This window comes from Cherax quadricarinatus, chromosome 15 (genome assembly GCF_038502225.1).
Source record: "Cherax quadricarinatus isolate ZL_2023a chromosome 15, ASM3850222v1, whole genome shotgun sequence".
Lineage (NCBI taxonomy): Eukaryota > Metazoa > Arthropoda > Malacostraca > Decapoda > Parastacidae > Cherax > Cherax quadricarinatus.
In genome coordinates, this window is record NC_091306.1 from 23,912,907 (window position 1) to 23,923,467 (window position 10,561).

Below are 10,561 nucleotides of genomic sequence, written 5' to 3' on the forward strand. Positions count from 1 at the left end.
TTATTTTTGTTTTGATTAATTTTTAAAAATAAATTTTACTCTCCAAACACTTGAACTTTTTAGGTAGGGACCCCTTTGCACTTGCACCATGTGCGCAGTCTTGGATGAGCCCCTGAACCCCTTGGACCGCGGGGCCCCCAAATGCGCGGAGCCCTAGGCAAATGCCTAGTTTGCCTATGCAGTAATCCGGCCCTGCCTGTAATCATAGGATGAGAGTAATTTTACAAACTAGATTTTCTGAGTAAAATAATATAAGAGTTATATTTAATCTACAACTAGACTTATGAATAAGACTCTAATTATTCTAAAACTTACAAAAATTTAAAAGAAAAAGGGATTATTACAGAATAGATAATTCAGTTATACACTTAAACATCTAATAGCACCTTAATTATTTTAACGAATGTGAGTTTATGAACTACGGTAGATATTTACAGCTAAAATAAAGGAGCTAGTGAATATAATAATAAAAGAATGTATTAAAAACAAAATCAGTAGCACCTGGAGTATTTTAATAAATATGACTATATGGACAAGAGGGAAAAAAATATTAAATCTCCTGAAAGTAGTCCTTTAATTGTTGTTAGAACTAGGAGTATAGCAATTACTGAATAAAGGGCAGTACAATGTATTGGTATATAGAGAATTATTTCGGGAGAAATGTAAAAAGGGACTAAATTAAGTAGTGGTAAAACAACCTTTAAATAGATGAAAATAAATGGTATAAAATACCGACACAATGGAAACAAACACATATGCAGTTTAATGTGATCCTTTATTGACAACGTTGTCAATAAAGGTTCACATTAAACTGCATATGTGTTTATGTTTCCAACCTTTAAATAGATTGACACTATGATATGAAATTAATCTGAGAATAGGATTTGCCTTATAGCATAAAGTTTGAGCAATTAATATCACTAAGGAAATATTATTTGAGGTAGTTGATACTAGCCAGTGGAAGATGGTACATACAAGGAATTGCACAGTAGTGTAGTAGGAACATACACTAGTTTGTTATTTGTAGTTTGGGAGCAAAGGGGAAATTAGGTAAGATTATAAAAGAATTATAACAGTGCTTAAGTAGGAATCAATGGCAATACTAATATTAGTAAAGTGTAAGTATCTTATTAACAAGTAATAAATTGTGAAAGGGAACTCTGGGAAGATAACACAAATTGGGTCACACAAGGAACTGTGTGGGACACATGGGATAATGAGGTAGTAAATGCTATCCAGGAGGCGATAGTACAGGGATTAGTTCAATAATGGCATAATAACAAGAGAGAATGGATCAAAGTAGAATGACATGGAGAGCGTATAAATCTGTAGGGGAAGGAAGGTGGGGTAGGGGTTGTCCTCAAAAAGGTTGGAGGGAGGGGGTAAAGATTTTGTGGGCGAGGGGCTTGGACTTCCAGCAAATGTGCATGAGCGTGTTAAATAGTAGTGAATGGAGACGAATGGTATTTGGGACCTGACAAGCTGTTGGAGTGTGAGCAGGGTAATATTTAGTGAAGGGATTCAGGGAAACCAGTTATTTTTATATAGCCGGACTCGAGTCCTGGAAATGAGAAGTACAATGCCTGCACTTTAAAGGAGGGGTTTGGGATATTAGCAGTTTGGAGGGATATGTTGTATATCTTTATAGGTATATGCTTCTAAACTGTTGTATTCTGAGCATCTCTGCAAAAAGAGTGATTATCTGTGAGGTGAAAGTGTTGAATGATGATGAAAGTATTTTCTTTTTGGGGATTTTCTTTCTTTTGGGGTCACCCTGCCTCAGTGGGAGATGGCCGAAGTTAAAAAAAAAAAAAAAAAAAAAAAAAAAAAAAGTATAAGAAAATACAAAGTGGGAGTTGTCATGGTTGCTTTTTGCTGTGGATACCGTACTTTTGGGAGAGTCCGAAGAGAAGTTGCAAAGGTTGGTGGACAAACTTGGGAGGGTATGTAAAAGAAGGAAATTAAAAGCAAGTACTATAGGAATGAGCAAGGTGATAAGGGTAACAAAATTTAGGTAATAAAAGATTTAATATCACTGGTCAACAATTTTTTGAAAAGTTGTATGCTTCTTAAATAAGATTAGTTAATTCTTATGTATTCTCATGTCCTGAATCCAAATATCACCTTGAAAAATGCTTATTGGCTATAAGTTGAAAGATACAAGACATGTAATATTTGATTATTTTATTATAACGTACAATATGTGTCAGTATGTTTTAAACTCTAATTTGTACCTACTCTCTGCCTCTTTGCTCGACACTTACAGTCAGATGAAGAATCATCTCTTGCCAATGTCCAGCAATAGTCTGCAAGCATTCTTGTGCCCCATTTGCCATGGTACCATTTTTCCATGGTTGAAATATCTTGGTGAAATCTTTCATCATGTTCGTCACTAACTGCTCCACAGTTCGGTGGAAAAAAGTCTAAATGCGAGTCCAAGAAGTGGATTTTAAGTGACATGTTACATCCTATGTTCTTGTGAGCCTTGATGAGGTTTTCCACCAATTCTTCATAGTTGCCCTCCCTTCTGTTTCTGAAAAATCCCTTCATCACTAACTTGAATGCTTCCCAAGCAGCTTTCTCCTCCCCATGAAGGTCTGATTCAAAGCACCATCTTTAAGAAGCTCTTGAATCTGAGGACCATTGAAGACTCCCTCTCTTATTTTAGCATCACTCAGTGAGGGGAATTTTGATGTTAAATGTTTGAATCCTTGACTGGATTTGTCCATAGCTTTTACAACATTTTTCATGAGCCCCAGTTTTATGTAGTTGTGGTAGCAAAATTTTGTTTGGTTTAATGAGGTGAATGTTGAACATTTTTCATCCCAGGCTCCAATGATTGACTGGGTGGCCAGTCTCTCCTGATGTAGTGGGAACCTCTTGCATGGCTCTCCCATTCACATAGAAAGCAGCAGTACTTGGCATATCCGCCCTGCAAGCCCATCACAAGAGCATCAACCTCAAAGTCACCACAGAGCTGCCATTGATGTTCATCATATTTCATGCATTGCAACATATGCTTTACATTCTCATAAGTTTCTTTCACATGTGGTGCATAGCCCACAGGAATTGGTTTACTTTTGCCGCTATACAGCAAGACACCTTTCAGACTCATTTTTGATGAATCTACATATGAACAGCCACCAGTGACTAGGTTCATAGTCTATGCCAAGTGCTTCCATCAGACCTTTAATATTGGTGCAGGCCACTAAATCGCCTTCCATTACAAAGAATTCGTTGAACTGCTGAAATTTTCAAATCTGCACATCAGCTGCTAGGAGATAACACTGTTGAAGACGAGAGCCTTGCAGCTCTGCCTTATTTTTGGGTAGTTGCAGATCCCTGATAAGGTAATCAAGGTCATGGAGTTCCCCTTTTGTTATGAGATGTGGCCTAAAGGAGTGTGCTTCATCAGAGTTTCAGTCGCTCTAATCCAGCACTATTACCCTTCTCTTCTTCCTCTTCACCATTTTCTTCATCTGACTCGAAGGATACCGAAGTTAGTGCATCAGGAATAGGTAGACCTTCTCCATGTGGAACTGGGTGAATAGCTCATAGAATGTTTGGATATTCAATGGACCCCTCCTTTTTTGTTTATTTGACAAGCTCTTTTGTACTGAATTTACCATGCAGAAATAATTGTTGGTATGATCTGTTGGCTCCCGCCATGTCACTGGCACTGCAAAAGGCATTCCTTTCCTCTTCCTGTTCAACCATTGGCAAAGGTTAGCAGCACAATTGTTGCAGCATATGAGTGGAGCCCAGTTCTTATCCTGGTCACCAATCTTGCATCCATAATATAGGTGATATACCTTTCTAAGCAGTTATACAGCACTTCTGTGATGCAAAGGTCACCTCACTACAAATGTAGCAAAAGTTGTCTGCCCTATTCACCCAAGTACAAGGCATCTGAAAGAAGAAAACAACAAACAATTAGAAGATAAACAGAAAATTTATTCATTAATTTATCATTTTAACACAGAGCATGGCAGCTAAGTAGAAGTATTTATAACATTCAGTAGGAAAATAAAATTAATGTAATATGCCTCACATGCATATCAATAGCTTGCTCAGTGAATATTTATTATAAGTTTGGCTAAGAAAATCACCCACCTTTCACCTCAAAATATAAACCTGCACACCATAACCACCTTCTGTGACTGCTGGAACAATAATGAAGGGCAGCGAGACTGTGTGGTAAGAATCATACTGCCGCAAGCCTGTTGGAACCTGTTGTGACACGTAGGTGCATACTCAAAAGTAGAGCTAACAAACAATTTTAACCATGATATTCATTATCAGTGACCTAAAATTGTTGGAAATTGCTGCTCTGGTCTCAGAAGCATTTTGGTTGTTGACAAGTGTATCAGATTGTAAGGAAGGAGTATGAAGGAAGTGAATGTGTCGAGATATTTGAGAGTGAACCTGTCAGTGGGCGGGTCTATAAAAGACGAGATAACTACTGAATTGAGGAGGGGAAAAAGGTGGGTGGTGCATCAATGCATTTAAGATAAAGAACATTATCCATGGAGGCAAGGGGAATGTTGGAGATATAGCTGTACCAACACTTATAATAATAATAATAATAATAATAATAATCTTTATTTATACAAGTTCATGTACAAGGTATACAGGCCTAGCTGACATCAGTGGCAGTATACTGTATAGAGATCCCCATATTATGCAGAGTATTTCGGGAAAATTAGGTCAGTTTTGTCCCAGGATGCGACCCACACTAGTTGACTAACACACAGGTACCTATTTTACTGATAGGTAAACAGGAACAGCAGGTGTCTTAAGGAAACACGTCCTAATGTTTTCAACCGTACCAGGGATAGACTCCCGGACTTTAATGTATGAGCATGAATTGTGACTACTGCAACAAGGAAGAGGTTGGAGGCAGTGGAGATATGTCTGAGGGCAATGTGTGGTCCAAATGTTCTGCAGAGAATTCGTAGTTTGGAGATACGAGATGTGGGGTTACTAAAAGTATTATCCAGAGGGCTGAGAAGGGGTTGTTGATGCGATTCGGACATTTGGAGAAGTTGGAGCAAAATGACTTTGATGGTATATCAAGCTATTTCTGGAGGAAAGGCAGGGTAGCGGTTGCCCTAGGAAAGTTCGAAGTAAGGGGTGAAAGTGGTTTTGCATGCGAGGGGTTTGGACATCCAACAGGAGTGTGCGAGTATGTTAGATGGGAATTAGTGGAGGCAAGTGGTTTTTTGACTTGACATGCTGTTGGAGTGCGAGCGGCTAACATTTATGGATTCAGGGAAACCAGTTAGCCTAACTTGAGTCCTGGAGGTGGGAAGTACAGTGCCTGCACTCTGAAGGAGGGGTGGGGATGTTGCGGTTTGGAGGGGCATTGAAACTGTAGTATTGGCACACCTCTGGCAAGAGTGATGGAGTGAATGATGGTGAAAGTGTGTCTTTTTTGGGTCACCCTACAGATGTTGATAGGGTAGGATTAATTTTTTTTTTTTCAACAAGTCGGCCGTCTCCCACCGAGGCAGGGTGACCCTAAAAAGAAAGAAAATCCCCAGAAAGAAAATACTTTCATCATTCAACACTTTCACCTCACTCACACAATCACTGTTTTTGCATAGAAGCATATACGTATAAAGATTATTATTACAGTAAAAAACTAAGCACCAAACCCACAAGTCATACAGTGCTGCAGGGCAGGATGTGCTAAAGATGAAGTTCATGAAGACCAGAGACCAGCGAGGGGGGATGAGGCAGGAAGATTCCTTTCAAAAGTCCCTAAGAACTGGACACAGGAGCGAGATTATAATCATGAGGAGCACTAAACCCACAGGGAATATACAGTACCTATGGGGGAGGGGGGGGCAGAAGGTATTCAGGTTCAATTCAGGGAACTGAAGCACAAATCCAATTCCCTACATCAAAAGCCCCTCACCAGCATCAAGGAACCTCCTTTGAGGGGACAGGAGCAAGGGTACAGGAAACCACTAAGTGAAGCAAGGTATTTTCTTGTTGATGGACCTGGGTAACAATCTGGTTATACACAAACCCTTTCTCTTTCAAACACTTAATTTTGCTTTTCTGAAGGAAAAGTAGACACCTGTGATGATCTGATGGATGTGCTTCTTTGTAGTTAAGGCAGGTAGGGAAATGCCAATTTGGATTATGGTCTATTCTTCCAGCTTGGACATTCTGTTTGTGACCTTAACTGCCAAGCACTGACCTATTGGCATGTATATATGTAGGTTGGTAGACAGCAACCACCCAGGGAGGTACTACCGTCCTGCCAAGTGAGTGTAAAACGAAGCCTGTGATTGTTTTACATGATGGTAGGATTGCTGATGTCTTTTGTCTGTCTCATAAATATGCAAGATTACAGGCATGTCTTGCTACTTCTACTTACACTTAGGTCACACTACACATACATGTACACATTTATTTATACACACTCATCTGAGTTTTCTTTGATTTTATCTTAATAGTTCTTGGTCTTATTAATTTTCCTTTTATATCTATGGGGAAGTGGAATAAGAATCTTTCCTCCGTAAGCCATGCGTGTTGTAAAAGTCAACTAAAATGCCGGGAACAATGGGTTAGTAACCCCTTTTCCTGTAAAGATTACTAAAAAGAATAAGAAGAAAATTGTCAAAGTGGGAAGTCTGAATGTGCGTGGATGTTGTGCAGATGATAAGAAAGAGATGATTGTGGATGTTATGAATGAGAAGAAGCTGGATGTCCTGGCTTTAAGTGAAACAAAGCTGAAGGGGGTGGGAGAGTTTCAGTGGAGAGGAATAAATGGGATTAGGTCAGGGGTTTCAAATAGAGTTAGAGCTAAAGAAGGAGTAGCAATAATGTTGAAGGATAAGCTATGGCAGGAAAAGAGGGGCTATAAATGTATTAATTCAAGGATTATGTGGAGTATAATAAAGATTGGATGTGAAAAGTGGGTTATAATAAGCGTGTATGCACCTGGAGAAGAGAGAAGTGTAGAGGAGAGAGAGAGATTTTGGGAAATGTTGAGTGAATGCGTGGGGAGTTTTGAATCAAGTGTGAGAGTAATGGTGGTTGGGGATTTCAATGCTAAAGTGGGTAAAAATGTTATGGAAGGAGTAGTAGGTAAATTTGGGGTGCCAGGGGTAAATGTAAATGGGGAGCCTTTAATTGAGCTATGTGTAGAAAGAAATTTGGTAATAAGTAATACATATTTTATGAAAAAGAGGATAAATAAATATACAAGGTATGATGTAGCACGTAATGAAAGTAGTTTATTAGATTATGTATTGGTGGATAAAAGGTTGATGGGTAGGCTCCAGGATGTACATGTTTATAGAGGGGCAACTGATATATCGGATCATTATTTAGTTGTAGCTACAGTTAGAGTAAGAGGTAGATGGGAAAAGAGGAAGGTGGCAACAACAAGTAAGAGGGAGGTGAAAGTGTATAAACTAAGGGAGGAGGAAGTTCGGGTGAGATATAAGCGACTATTGGCAGAAAGGTGGGCTAGTGCAAAGATGAGTAGTGGGGGGGTTGAAGAGGGTTGGAATAGTTTTAAAAATGCAGTATTAGAATGTGGGGCAGAAGTTTGTGGTTATAGGAGGGTGGGGGCAGGAGGAAAGAGGAGTGATTGGTGGAATGATGAAGTAAAGGGTGTGATAAAAGAGAAAAAGGTAGCTTATGAGAGGTTTTTACAAAGCAGAAGTGTTATAAGAAGAACAGAGTATATGGAGAGTAAAAGAAAGGTAAAGAGAGTGGTGAGAGAGTGCAAAAGGAGAGCAGATGATAGAGTGGGAGAGGCACTGTCAAGAAATTTTAATGAAAATAAGAAAAAAATTTGGAGTGAGTTAAACAAGTTAAGAAAGCCTAGGGAAAATATGGATTTGTCAGTTAAAAACAGAGTAGGGGAGTTAGTAGATGGGGAGATGGAGGTATTGGGTAGATGGCGAGAATATTTTGAGGAACTTTTAAATGTTAAGGAAGAAACAGAGGCAGTAATTTCATGCACTGGTCAGGGAGGTATACCATCTTTTAGGAGTGAAGAAGAGCAGAATGTACGTGTGGGGGAGGTACTTGAGGCATTACGTAAAATGAAAGGGGGTAAAGCAGCTGGAACTGATGGGATCATGACAGAAATGTTAAAAGCAGGGGGGGATATAGTGTTGGAGTGGTTGGTACTTTTGTTTAATAAATGTATGAAAGAGGGGAAGGTACCTAGGGATTTGCAGAGAGCATGTATAGTCCCTTTATATAAAGGGAAAGGGGACAAAAGAGACTGTAAAAATTATAGAGGAATAAGCTTACTGAGTATACCAGGAAAAGTGTACGGTAGGGTTATAATTGAAAGAATTAGAGGTAAGACAGAATGTAGGATTGCGGATGAGCAAGGAGGTTTTAGAGTGGGTAGGGGATGTGTAGATCAGGTGTTTAAATTGAAGCATATATGTGAACAGTATTTAGATAAAGATAGGGAAGTTTTTATTGCATTTATCGATTTAGAAAAGGCATATGATAGAGTGGATAGAGGAGCAATGTGGCAGATGTTGCAAGTATATGGAATAGGTGGTAAGTTATTAAATGCTGTAAAGAGTTTTTATGAGGATAGTGAGGCTCAGGTTAGGGTGTGTAGAAGAGAGGGAGACTACTTCCCGGTAAAAGTAGGTCTTAGACAGGGATGTGTAATGTCACCATGGTTGTTTAATATATTTATAGATGGGGTTGTAAAGGAAGTAAATGCTAGGGTGTTTGGGAGAGGGGTGGGATTAAATTATGGGGAATCAAATTCAAAATGGGAATTGACACAGTTACTTTTTGCTGATGATACTGTGCTTATGGGAGATTCTAAAGAAAAATTGCAAAGGTTAGTGGATGAGTTTGGGAATGTGTGTAAAGGTAGAAAGTTGAAAGTGAACATAGAAAAGAGTAAGGTGATGAGGGTGTCAAATGATTTAGATAAAGAAAAATTGGATATCAAATTGGGGAGGAGGAGTATGGAAGAAGTGAATGTTTTCAGATACTTGGGAGTTGACGTGTCGGCGGATGGATTTATGAAGGATGAGGTTAATCATAGAATTGATGAGGGAAAAAAGGTGAGTGGTGCGTTGAGGTATATGTGGAGTCAAAAAACGTTATCTATGGAGGCAAAGAGGGGAATGTATGAAAGTATAGTAGTACCAACACTCTTATATGGGTGTGAAGCTTGGGTGGTACATGCAGCAGCGAGGAGACGGTTGGAGGCAGTGGAGATGTCCTGTTTAAGGGCAATGTGTGGTGTAAATATTATGCAGAAAATTCGGAGTGTGGAAATTAGGAGAAGGTGTGGAGTTAATAAAAGTATAGTCAGAGGGCAGAAGAGGGGTTGTTGAGGTGGTTTGGTCATTTAGAGAGAATGGATCAAAGTAGAATGACATGGAAAGCATATAAATCTATAGGGGAAGGAAGGCGGGGTAGGGGTCGTCCTCGAAAGGGTTGGAGAGAGGGGGTAAAGGAGGTTTTGTGGGTAAGGGGCTTGGACTTCCAGCAAGCGTGCGTGAGCGTGTTAGATAGGAGTGAATGGAGACGAATGGTACTTGGGACCTGACGATCTGTTGGAGTGTGAGCAGGGTAATATTTAGTGAAGGGATTCAGGGAAACCGGTTATTTTCATATAGTCGGACTTGAGTCCTGGAAATGGGAAGTACAATGCCTGCACTTTAAAGGAGGGGTTTGGGATATTGGCAGTTTGGAGGGATATGTTGTGTATCTTTATGTGTGTATGCTTCTAGACTGTTGTATTCTGAGCACCTCTGCAAAAACAGTGATAATGTGCGAGTGTGGTGAAAGTGTTGAATGATGATGAAAGTATTTTCTTTTTGGGGATTTTCTTTCTTTTTTTTGGGTCACCCTGCCTCGGTGGGAGACGGCCGACTTGTTGAAAAAAAAAAAAAAAAAACCAAAGGGAAAAAGGTTTATGGCTGCTGCATGTCAATTTGTCTGTTTATGAGTAGGGCAGATGGAAGCTTTGACTAGTGATTGGGAGGTGTTTAAATTCTAAATGCTTTTGCATATCCAAAGTAATCTGTGAAGACTTGTACAACTGGGTGAGGGATAACAGTTTCATGGCATGAATTGAAGATAGTGTCAGTGGTCCATCACTTGGGTCCTGTCACTGGTATGGAAATGCATTAGGTTATAGGCTTGGTCAGCGTAACTGACTGGCACTTTGTATCCCTTTTTAAGTGGGTGAAGTCACTGACTTGGCCAATATAAGTAACAAACTCTTTGTGTTATGTGACCATTCACTTATACATCAGGATATTATGTTTGCAAGGAAAAAAATAATGTCGATTCTTTTGGTTAGAAGATTTGTTAGTGGGTAAAGTTCGAAAATTGTTTTAGTGTGATTGTGCTGTGCCAGCGTCATCACTTGTCTGTTGTCTCTGGGTAAATGGCTTTAAACTACTCTGCCCTTGGTGTGTGGACAATCTAGTTATCTTCATTGAATTAGGGGTGAAGCTATTTCCAGAGTCAAGATCATGGTGAGGTCTAAAGGTACCAGGAGCAGGTAGATTGCTGGTACCTTGTTTGGGCAACAAGCAATTAC